We start from the raw sequence: 12,440 nt of genomic DNA, 5'->3' as shown, positions 1-12,440 counted from the left end.
GAAATTCGCATGGGCTCTACCTTTGAAGGCGAAAACAGGAACGTGCGTCACGGAAGCATTCAAGACAATTTTTCGCGAAAGCGGCGGCAGACGACCACGGTTTCTGCACACGGACAAAGGGAAGGAATTTTACAATGCCGTATTCCAAAAGTTTATTCGGAAACACAACGTTCAACATTACTCGACCTTCAGTGACGTCAAGGCCAGCATCGTGGAAAGATTCAATCGCACTTTGAAATCGCGCATGTGGTCACGCTTCACGCTTCAGGGAAGCTACAAGTGGGTCACTATTCTTCCGGAACTCGTTAACGACTATAATCACACACGGCACGGAACGATAGGCATGAAGCCAGCTGACGTTACCAAGTCTGACGAGCAACGTTTAATTTCTAGCGTTTACTGTCCAAAGTACACGCCCACGACAAAAAAAGCTAAATACAAAATTGGAGAACAGGTGAGGGTTAGTAAATTGAAGCGAACGTTCGACAGGGGTTTCACACGAAACTGGAGCACTGAACTTTTTACCGTGGTTCGAGTTCTACCCGGGAACCGTCACACGTATATAATAAAGGACAGTGGCGGTGAAATTTTATTGGGGCGCTTCTACGAGGAGGAACTCTCTAAAACTAAATACCCCGACACGTACCTTATCGAAAAAGTTTTGCGCAAGAGAGGCAACAAACTTTTGGTGAAATGGCTGGGACTTCCGGAAACAAGTTGGATCGATTCAAACGAAGTGATTCTATGAGTACGTGGAATGTTGTGAAACGTTTACCTGATTCGGAAAGTGGAACGAAGAAAAAAAAACGGCGAATTGCTCCCCGACAACATCCGCTGTCTGATCGTAGGTCCTTCGGGGTGTGGGAAAACGACACTGCTCGTGGACAATTTTCTCCTCGCACCGAATTGGTTAGATTGGAAGAACAGGCACCTGTACGTGTTCTCGAAAAGTTTGGGGCAATCCAAATACCAGCAACTGATGAAACTGTACGATGGTCTGGACATTGCAACGTTTGCTTTGGAAATAAAACCACTCGACGATTGTCGTGAAAATTCGGTTGTTGTGTTCGACGATGTCATCCTGGAAAATCAAAATGAAATTCGCAACTTTTTCACGCAAGGTCGTCACAAAGGAATGGATTGCTTTTACCTAGCTCAAACGTTTTCCAAAATTCCAAAACAGTTAGTACGCGACAACGCTAATTTCATATGTTTGTTTCGTCAAGATCACACCAACCTCAAGCACGCGTACGATGACTACGTAGGCGGAGACATGAACTACAATCAATTTTCGGAAGGCTGCTGCTCTACTTGCTGGAACGGTGACGATTTCGGATTCGCGACGATCGACATGACGAGGAAACCCAACGACGGAAAATACAGAAACAAAATCAACGACTTTCTAAACGTTGCAACGTTGTGAGAAACGACGTATATAAATAAACGTCATGACGAAACGAAAAATCGAAGACGAAAATCTCAAGCTTCGCGATTACCTCGCGAAACGCTTCAAAGGTTGGAAATCCGAGAATCGCGGATTCTACGAAGAGAAAAAACGTCAGGATCAACCTGTGATCGATGCCATCAGCGGTCTAGGTAAAGAAATTAAAAGTGTCACGGAACAAAATAAAAATTTGATCAACGAACTCGTACCGCTCGCAGCTAAAAGTTACGCTGTACCCACGCCCATTTCGAGCATTCCTTCGACACCGTTCGAACTGAAAGATATACCGGCACGACGTCGAGCTATTGGTAGCACGTCGTCGTCTTCGGATAAAATCGAGTTGGGACCTTTGGCACGAGACTACCTGAGCACGGGGAAATTCGACAAGGATGAAGTGTTCGGATTGTATCCCACCATGGAAACCAACGAAGGCGGCGGTGTGGTGTGGAAGATTGGGAAATCGAAGGTGACCTTCGAAGGCAACGACATTAAAGTTAATTTAGGCGAGAAGGATAGTTGGACCAGGTATCCGGGTACGGTGGGACTGTGGGAACTCGTTGCCAAAAAGCAGCCGAAAGATTACACCGACGAAGATTACCAGAGTTACAAGGAAATTTTGATCATGACGGATGCCTTGTACCAGAACAACGACGCCTCGCAGAATAGGGTGAAATCGAGCAGCGGCGAGAAGTACAGGAATCTCATCAAACCGATTTGGAACCAGGTCAAAACAGGCAGCGGCGTCAAACGCTACAACACGTTACCCAAAGAATTCGTTTGGGTGGACGACGTGAGGAAGCTCGTGGACCGATTGTTGGTGATAGCCGGCGAAGAGAATGCAGGCAACCATAATTTCTACAACGAGAAGGTTGGCATCGTGGACATGATCAGCACGAAACTTTCCAACTTCATCGTGAACGACGACAAGGGCATAGGTTACCTGATCAAAATCATCAACACGCTACCTCCGAGATTCTGGAACGTGGCCGAAGGAAAAGGACTCGTGAACGACATCATCAACAAGTTACCTTTCGAGATGCATTTACCTGGCTACCAGTACTGCGGACCGGGTACCAAACTCGAGAAAAGATTGGAGAGAGGAGACAAGGGTGTGAATCCGTTGGACGCCGCATGCAAAGATCACGACATCGCTTACAACACCACGCAGACGGATCTGGATGCACGTCACGAAGCAGACAGAAAGTTAGAGCACGCAGCTTTCGAAAGGTTCGTGAGCAGAGACGCATCGCTGGGTGAACGGGTCGCCGCACTGGGTACCACCATCGCCATGAACACAAAACAAAAATTGGGGTGGGATATATAAATAACATACAGTAAAAAAAACAACATGGCTTGCATAACTGATTTGCCGCACGAACTACTATCTAAAATATTCAAAAAGGTAGTTAACGGAGATGTTAATAAACTTGTGATCATAGCTAAAACGACGCCGGCATTTCACATGGGATGCGAAATAGTTCTCAAGGACCATCTTCGGGAGATCAGCGGCCTGAGGTGCGGTGATCTCAACATTCTGCTTTTGGCTGCAGGGGAAAAATTAAACGATAGGTTAGATGAATTGCACGAGGCAAGGCAGGGAAGAAGACGGTACACAGTAGATTGGCGCAAGTCTAAGCAGGAGACGGAAGATATCATTACGCACATCATCGCGTTTTCCGAAGCACGGACTTTCTTCCTCTGTTAAAAAAATAATAATATATATACGTGTCAAAAAAAACAACAACTTGATATATAAATAACACACATCGTGAAAAAAAATAATCTTCGGTATATATAAATAACACACATCGTGAAAAAACAATTAAATTTCTCTCTAACACTCTGAAATTTTTTTTTGATATGACGACTGAAAAAATGAGTGATCTCCAAGCATTAAAACAAATGCTAAATTTGTCAGTCGAGTATGTAAAAATTCGGGAATTGGAAGTCGACAAACCTTACACGATAACTTCCGGTTCAATCGTTTCTACCCAGTATGGTCCCAAGGTACGCCTGTCGCTCAACGCACAATACAGTCTATTTTTACCAGATCGATACGCTAATATGTTATCCGACGAGAAGCTATCTATTTTAATCGAGAACAAAACTCGAATCGTGTACAAGGGGACAAAGGAACTTCTTGGCAAGAAAACAAAGCACGTAATAGAATTTGTGTAACGACTGCGAGGCCTTGAAAATATATAAATAACATACCGTAAAAAAACTACACAAGAAAAAATCTCAGAATATATATATAAATAACATACCGTGAAAATAACACATAGAGCATCAACATGAAGCCCAAGGGTGTCGTGTACCAGATACCATACTCCAATCTAAAAAATCTAGGTGCCCTCGATGGGTTACTCACCAAGAAACAACGCGAGAAGAAACGTTCTTGCTTGTCGAAAGGACACGGAATGAAATTACTGCTCAGCACACCTCAATTGAAAAGATTGCAGCGTTCGCGGAAACAGCAAAAGATCGGAGGTTTCTTATTCAGCATCCCCGCCATCCTGGCAGCATTGGGGGCCGTGGGAAGTTTGGCCGGTGGAAGTGCCGCCATCGCGAAAACCGTCATCGACTCGAAGAAGAACAAGGCCGAGTTGGAAGAACAGAAACGTCACAACCTGGCCATGGAGAAGAAAGGAGGAAAGGGCGTGATGAAGAAGTTTAAAAAAAAGAAACAGAAGCACTCACCAACCGAGACATTGAATCTCTGATCGAACCGTTACAAATCAAACACTTCAGAGGAGTTTTCATGTCCGACTCGTTACCTTCAAGCGTTAAAAGAAGAGAATGCGGAGTAGTCAACTTGGACGGTCAAGAAAATCCAGGCACGCATTGGATATGTTACCACAAAAACGACAATGATAAAGCATTCGTTTTCGATTCTTTCGGAGGTGTTCCACCTACAAATTTAATTCATTATCTGAAAACGAGCAAAACCTCTATATACTACAACGACGAACGCATTCAAAATTTCGGAGACGTGAACTGCGGTCATCTCTGCCTTTCCGTGCTCGCGTTTCTCTCTAAAATAAATAACCCTACGATCGAGGATTTCCAGAAAGCATTGTGGAACCTCAAACAGCATCACTAGGATGGGCGTGTTCCATCTCACGAGCGAATCTTCAATCTTGAAACTCACGCTGCACGATGACGTCGTCTATCCTAAATCCGTGGCTCTGCGTGCATTCTACAGCATGTACCTCATACCTAACGTCACCCAGCACAACAACAAAATTAGCGTAGGAAGCGAACATATCGTCGTCACGCCAGGCCAATACAACCTTTCTACTTTGCAAGCTCAATTACCCAAAGGCACGTACCTTTCTCAAAATTCGGTCACGCACAGAGTAGAAATCCTGTCGGCGACGGAGACCGTGGACCTGGGCACCATAGGAGAACTTTTAGGTTTCGAGAACAACACAAAACTCGAAGCTGGCATCAAGCACACGGCAACAAACATTCCTAAATTTCTAGCCATAGAGACTTTGAACGTTCACTGCAACGTGGCGGAAGGAATGATCACGAAATCCTCGGACGGATTAGGAAGTCACAAGCAGACGGGAATCATAGCCACTTTCAAACCAAGTTCCGAATTCATGGAACCGATCATCTACACGCCCTCTTCGCCGATCTATTTTCCAGTATGTCGCAACCGCATAGACGACATAGAGTTGATGGTGACGAACGAGAAAGGAGACGTGGTAGATTTCGCAGGTGCAACGACTACTGCCATCGTGGAGATCAACGTATAATAAATAACCATACATGTAAAATGGAGCAAATCGAAAGTTACGAATTGCAATCTTTCCCTCCCAACCGTCGCACGTTTGCCAATCTGAACGAAGCGAACAGGGAGATCGAATACGACGTGGACGTAGGCGACGGGTTCATTCATCCTCACAGAGCGGACCTCTACCTTCAATTCGACGTGGTGAAGAAAGAAAGCGGAGACGCGTTTCCCGCAGCAGCAAACTTGATACTCGTGGACAACTTCGTGCCTCACCTGTTCTCGCAGGTGGAGGTGAGGAAACACAACACCGTCATCGACAGAATAGATTATCCAGGCATCACGTCGACGGCAGTGGGAACTTTGAAATTATCCAAAACGGACGCAGCGTACTACCAGGCCGGGGGATTCGAAGCCGGGACCAAAATATCGACGAGAAGTCACACAGTGCTCTTTCCCATGCGTCTGTTTCCAGGATTCTTCTCCGATTACAAGGAGATCATGTGGAAGGGAGGACTGAGAGTCACGTTTCGAAGAGCGGCCAACGACAACAACGCACTGATGCGATACACCAACTTGAACGCCGACGGCACGCCGATAGCCAACACTTTACCCGAAGCAGCGAAATGCATCATCCGGAGCATGGAATTGAGAATGCCGATCGTGGAATACGAAACAAACTATGCCCTCAAGTACAAAGCGGAGATCTTGAAAAGTCCGCAGGTACCGATTCACTTTCACGGTTACCAGTGCGTGCAAAAGATGGCGTCCGGAAGTCACATGGAATTCGACGTGACGACGCAGTTCAACAACATACAGTTCGACATGCCAGATTTCGTCGTAGTGCTTTTTCAGACCGGGAGGGACAAGAATCAGGAAAAAGATTCCAGCAAATTCGACGACTGCAAGATCAAGAACGTTTATCTGAAGAATGGACGCAACGAAGTGTTCCCGCGCGAGAATTACAACCTCGACGTGACCAAAAACGATTACCTCAAACTTTACGAAGCGTTCTCGGCTTACAAACGCGTGACCGAGGGAAGCGTGGACATGTACTACACGCCCAGCGAGTTCAAAGCACGGAGACCCATGACCGTCATCAACACATCTAAGAGAAAGAAGGTTGTGGTCAACGATCGAACCAACATCAAGGTCGTCTGCGAGTTTCACGATGCCTTGCCCGAGGATACCCTATGCAGTGTCATCCTGATTGCAGAGAAGTCCTTCGCCTACGACGTGAAGAACGAGAGGGTCACAGAGCAGTTTTAACAAGTTTTTAACATCTTTTCTTGCACAAATAAGAAATTTTCTGCACTAGCACAATCAGTTACAATGGCACAATACGAATTTCACTAGTTCAGATCAGTTACAATGTCAATTTCATTAGTTATCAGTTACAATATCTTTTTTGCACTATAGCACGAGACAATCAGAAAATTTGCACAAAAAAATTTGTTGTTGTTTTTACACGTGAAAATTAACAATAAAATTTCTTTTTTTATCGTTTCAGATGCTGTCGAAACATCAAAAACACATACACACACACTAGAAAAAAAGCATGCAACTTTATTTGTAACACACACATATTCTCCATTTTCATCAAGAAAATATTATAATAAACATAATTATTTTATCTATATCTCACAATAAAACTCTATATCCAAAAATATCACAACATCAAATAACACTAGAGTCGTTAGTACACGTTGCATGCATTACGGAGGTCCTCTGTAGAGTTTCATGGAAGTTTGAGAAAAAAAATAAAACACGTGAAACTCTACAGAGGTGCGGTTGTAGATAACCGCAGCCGTTAGAAAACCTTTACTTTTTTGGCTGGGCACCACGCACCCTGGCGAGGTTATAGGGGCCAGGCATCCTAAAAAACAACAATTATTATTTTGTTTGTTTGTTTGTGTTACAATACGGAAATAATAAAAGACATACGCGCGCGCGTGTGTGTATGTGTGTGGCACATCGTTCCCCGAGAGAGGTTTACAAAGGTCACGATATATAAACATTTGGTCCCGGACTTGGAAAATTACGATAAGGTACACTCATTCTTCAAAAATAAGAGGATGAGAAGATAAGAGGATGAGAAGATGAGAGGATGAGAGGATGAGAGGTTTACGAAGGTCACGATATATAAACATTTGGGTCCCGGACTTGGAAAATTACGATAAGGTGCACTCATCCCCCAAAAGATGAGAGGATGAGAGAATAAGAGGATGAGAGGATAAGAGCATGAGAGGATGAGAGGATGAGAGGTTTGTTTTTTGCGTCACAATACGGAAAATAATGAGAGGCATACGCGCGCGCGCGTGTGTATATGCCACATCCTTCCCCCAAGAGAGAGGTTTACGAAGGTCACGATATATAAACATTTGGTCCCGTTGATTCCAGCACTCCAACTTCATCTCTGATGTTGACGACAATGTTCTGAAGGTAGAGAGAATAAGAGGATGAGAGCGCGCGCGTGTGTATATGCCACATCCTTCCCCCAAGAGAGAGGTTTACGAAGGTCACGATATATAAACATTTGGTCCCGTTGATTCCAGCACTCCAACTTCATCTCTGATGTTGACGACAATGTTCTGAAGGTAGAGAGAGAATAAGAGGATGAGAGGATGAGAGGATGAGAAGATGAGAAGATGAGAGGATGAGAGGATGAGAGGATGAGAGGATGAGAGCTCATCTTTCACTCATCACTGCTTTTCTGCACCCGTGAAACATCGTCAGCGCAATAAATCAGGCGCGGAACAGGGAGAGAAAGTGAGTTTTTCAACTTTTTGTGGTCGTTTGGTCAAGAAATCAGAGTTGGCGTCAAAGGTACATATTGACACTACTATATGTACTCCTAATACACAAAAACGCTTAGACGATCACCTTGAATCAGAAAAAAAATTATGGAAACAATTCACTTACCAAAGAGAAGGTGTACCCTTCTAAATGGAAAACGAGGACAAAAGAAAAAAAACTGACGTGAGCAACCTCACGATGTGTCATGCATCGTGGGCCAATTACTCCAGGTGGAATTCGTAAGTCTGGAACGGACAAACGGTACCAATTGTGCCTATACAGTGGTTAGGTGATTGCGAGGAACCTTTTTTTGAACACGTTGAGTGGAGCAGACATACGAATTACAGTATTTTTTTGAAACTGTTTTCCCTTATTACCTTCATCCTTCCTCTTCTTGGTTGTCTTGGGCTCTACAATTAGTTTGGAATTGCTTCATTGGATTGAGTTGTCAGTTGGTTTGAGTTTGTGCCTTTTCCCACAGGATTTGCGTTTGTTCCATTGGATCATATAACAACTAACGGTTGTGGTCTTCTGATATGCATCATGGCCTTCCTGCAACGCTGCTACGACAGCGAGAAGGGGTGAAAACTTTCACCGGAGGTACTAAACGGACGGACGGTCCAAACTCCGAGACGATGCTCGATTTAGGAAGTACCAATGATCCAATGCAAATGTCCAGCTATTCCACTAAACACCGACGTGGCAATTCCTATGAAGGATTACCTCAACGAACCGCGTGAAGGTCTTCTCGACTCCTTATTGTTTTCTCGCCGATTCTCGATGACCAATAAAGCGAGATGCAGCAAATACAGCACATGCAAACCAACTAGAATCCAAACACCAGGATACCAGCTTATATAACTTCCTGCTCACCAACTACGACACCAAATACAGTACAGCAAAATATGTGTTCCAACAAACATCTAAATATGTACCAAGGGCACAAATTGCACAAATACTGTTCACCCGTAATGGCATCATATTGAAATCACCAGATCCAGACTTTGCAAAACTAATTAGAAACAAAGCTTCTTTTGAAATCTATGGAGCCAAAGCAAACATCCAAACACTAAATGCTTCCATTCAAAAACAACCACCACCACCACATAAATCCCCACTACTATCAGTTGTCATCAGGGGTGTAGAACCTAGTCTAACAGACGAAGAGATTTTTGAGGAACTGGAATGCGAAGGTGTACAAATCCGCAAATGTATCCGTATTCGCAATAACAACGGACCCACATACATGGTGCGGGTCCTAACAGACTCACAAAATGCTGTAGACACCCTACTACACAGTGGAGCATACATATACAGACGCAGGTACAAAGTTGAACCATCCCGTTCTCAACAACCTCTTCCATTGCGGTGCGAAAAATGCCAACAGTATAACAAGCACACTACTGCTGCATGTCCAAACCGAGATAAATGCGGATACTGTTCAGGACACCATTCAACCAAAGAATGTCAAAAAAAAAAAAAAATTGCTCCACCAAAATGTGTCACATGTACGGAAAACCATCCTACATACAGTTACAAATGCAAAGCCAAGCCAGATGCAATACCTCAACACCCTGACCTAACAGTTCCCCTGCGCACCAATGACACTGCTGCAGAACCTGACAACTCACTACGACATCCAGTAACAGTGGAAGATCTAATACGTTTCTTCACACTGACTCTCCAAAATGTGCACCTATTTTTAAGAACACACATATTAACCCAAGTAACAGCATCTGCTAAAACCATTTTCAACTTGCAAATCCATGCAACATACTCTGGTCCTCATGTGAATTTCCACATATCTTGTACAAGAAAAATTTATGAAAATAATTCACTTACCAAAGAGAAGGTGTACCCTTCTATTTAAAAAAAAAAAAAAGTATTCTTGCGCTCAGAAACTGATTATCCAGTGATCGGTTAGTTCGTGTGGACTTTCCAGCCTGATCATTACCAGTGCGTAGTTAAGAAATCGGTTAGTTCATTGAACTCTCCAGCCTAATTATTGCCTATTTTTGTGGGAGCAGGAAAAGGTTTATTATCTATTTTGCCTTGACTCATCTCACTCAACAGGTCGCTAGGTGCCGTGGCTTGCCGCGAGTTTATAGCTTCCTGGAGATGAGGTCTTGCTAGAAAAAAGGTTTATTATTCATTTTCTTACGCTCAGTAGAACTACCTCTTAGCAAGTTCCGCGTTGGCTATGGCTTATGGGAATTCCTTATCCTCTTATATGTGTATTATCCTTGGCTAAACAGTGGCCGTAACCGCGGGAAAGTCTTCTCGACTCCTAATTGTTTTCTCGCCGGTTGGTGAATCAATGTCTAGAAGCAAATTATGCAGCCGGGGCCTGTCCAGAGGCGAGACGCCTCAGGCCAGCCAGCAAAGGCCGGAGATAAGTATCTGCCCCTTTATGGTGCTAATACTTCTCCCCTAACTTATCTCTCTTAATAGTCTATTGGAGTGCTTGCCAAATAAAATTCGGTCACTTAACTATTCAATTAGTGTTTATTTAACTTTACTGCTCTACTTTTGAATCGTCGCCCGTTGATCAACGGGTCCTACCCTGTAATACGGAGGGTGAAATCCGGTAGGACCAAGGTTCTAACGCCCCCAGTTGTGTCTCCAGGGACCAGGCCTGGGACAGGAACCTTAGATCGTAACGACTGTCTTTAGTGCTTAGATTCCACCATGAGGGTCTGCTTGTAAAGTGTGTTTTCTTCGGGGTACAAGTTAACGTGAGGATCATCGTAGCCTACTTTAGGTGACAAGAACCTCTCTAGTTACGTTATATGTTTGTTTTAATGCTTATTCACATATTACAAATGTTTTCGGAAGTTCAAACGTAGCTCTCGTGTGAATTAATTAATACAAATATTAATTCCAAAAAGTATATGTCTTTCCTGCATACGAAACTTCTAGGTTAATAACTTGTCTTGAAATGCATTAGAAATGATGGGTGAAAAATGACAATTCAATAGAAACAACAGTGGGAAAGCCAATACTGAAAAAAGTGTTAGTGTGAAAAAACGAAATAATAACTGTATTAATGTGTCTCTCAGTCATTGCTGGTACGACCACTAACAAAAAGAATAATATCGTGGTGTATTTACTTGATCCGAAAGAGAGTTGTTTTTTAAAATTCCCCAAGCAAAAAAAAGTCATTCCCACATGTACAGTAGAGTTACAGCGCCTTGAATAACGTAGTGTGGAAAACGACCCAAGAAACTGGTTCCCCAGACGGATGAGAAACATAGATGGCAGTGCGATCAATGTCGGTGCTAATTTTCTTATGAAAGTAATGCGGCTTTGTTAGTTTTTGGAATATATTATTATGTAGATTTGTTTGTCTTGAAAGGCGGCACGTGAATTGTGGAGTGATTTTCAGTCACGAAATGACATTAATTTGGAAAGAAAAGTAAAATAAAATTAATAAATAAATAGCATGCGTAACACAAGAAGAAACATCGCAAAGTGATTCCGGACGTCAGGTGTTGGATTGTGTACTAGAGTTTTATTTTTCTATGTTATTAGAATATAAATAGTATCCTGAGAGATATTTCATACCGAGGCGACAAACCACAAGTGTCGCTTGGAAGCGAGCAGTCCGTAATCAATGCAGCCTTTTGAACCGTAGGGACACAAGCTCTGTCTGCACCGTTTCCTCAAGGAGATTTTACACCAAAGCAACACGCGACAAACGATACGAGGATTTCACACCAAAGCGACACCGGTCCTTCGGTCCAAGGCAACTTTCACACCGAAGCGACACATGTTGCTTGGAAACGAGCCAATCAAGAGCAACATTTCACATCGTAGCGGAATGACGGGAAGCACAGGCCAGCGTTCGGTTGGTGAAATCCTCAAGCGACAAGTGTCGCGTGCCCCTCGTCGCTTTGGTGCGCAATCTCCATAAAGCAAGACACTCATTGCATTGCGCATGCACGAACAACAAACCACGGCAACATGTTGCAAGCTATTGAAGAAATGGCCCAGTTTGAGCGACGCACAAGCGACACGTGTGACTTATCGTGTCGCCTAGATTTGTTGTTGTAATGTGCGGTTTTTCGTGTCGCCCATCTGTTGTTCGCACAATTAGCAGCCAACGCTTGCCAATAGACTAAAGGCACCATGTCGCTTGTCACTTAGTTGGGAACTCCCCCTGTAGCGCGTCGCTTAGGTCTGAGCACCCTTCCTTTAAGGAGCTTTCCGACCGAAGTAACAAGTAGCACGCGAATACGCCATATGAACGTGTCGTTTGCTGTTTGGACCCTCATGTGCAATGAATGCTATTTTACAGTCTGGAAGTGTGTGTCACTAGTGTGACAGTGTGAACATCCCGTGTCGCTTGTCCCATTGGTTTGAAAGTTTCCTTACACTCATGTCGATGACACTAAGAAAGTTTTGTGGGGTTCCCCTTGTCGTTTCATGGAATCATCATTATCATCATCGCCGCGATTAGTT

The sequence above is a fragment of the Lepisma saccharinum genome, chromosome 18, assembly GCF_977018435.1.
Source record: "Lepisma saccharinum chromosome 18, izLepSacc3.1, whole genome shotgun sequence".
Classification (NCBI taxonomy): Eukaryota; Metazoa; Arthropoda; class Insecta; order Zygentoma; family Lepismatidae; genus Lepisma; species Lepisma saccharinum.
Note: the sequence above shows the minus strand (reverse complement) of the source record.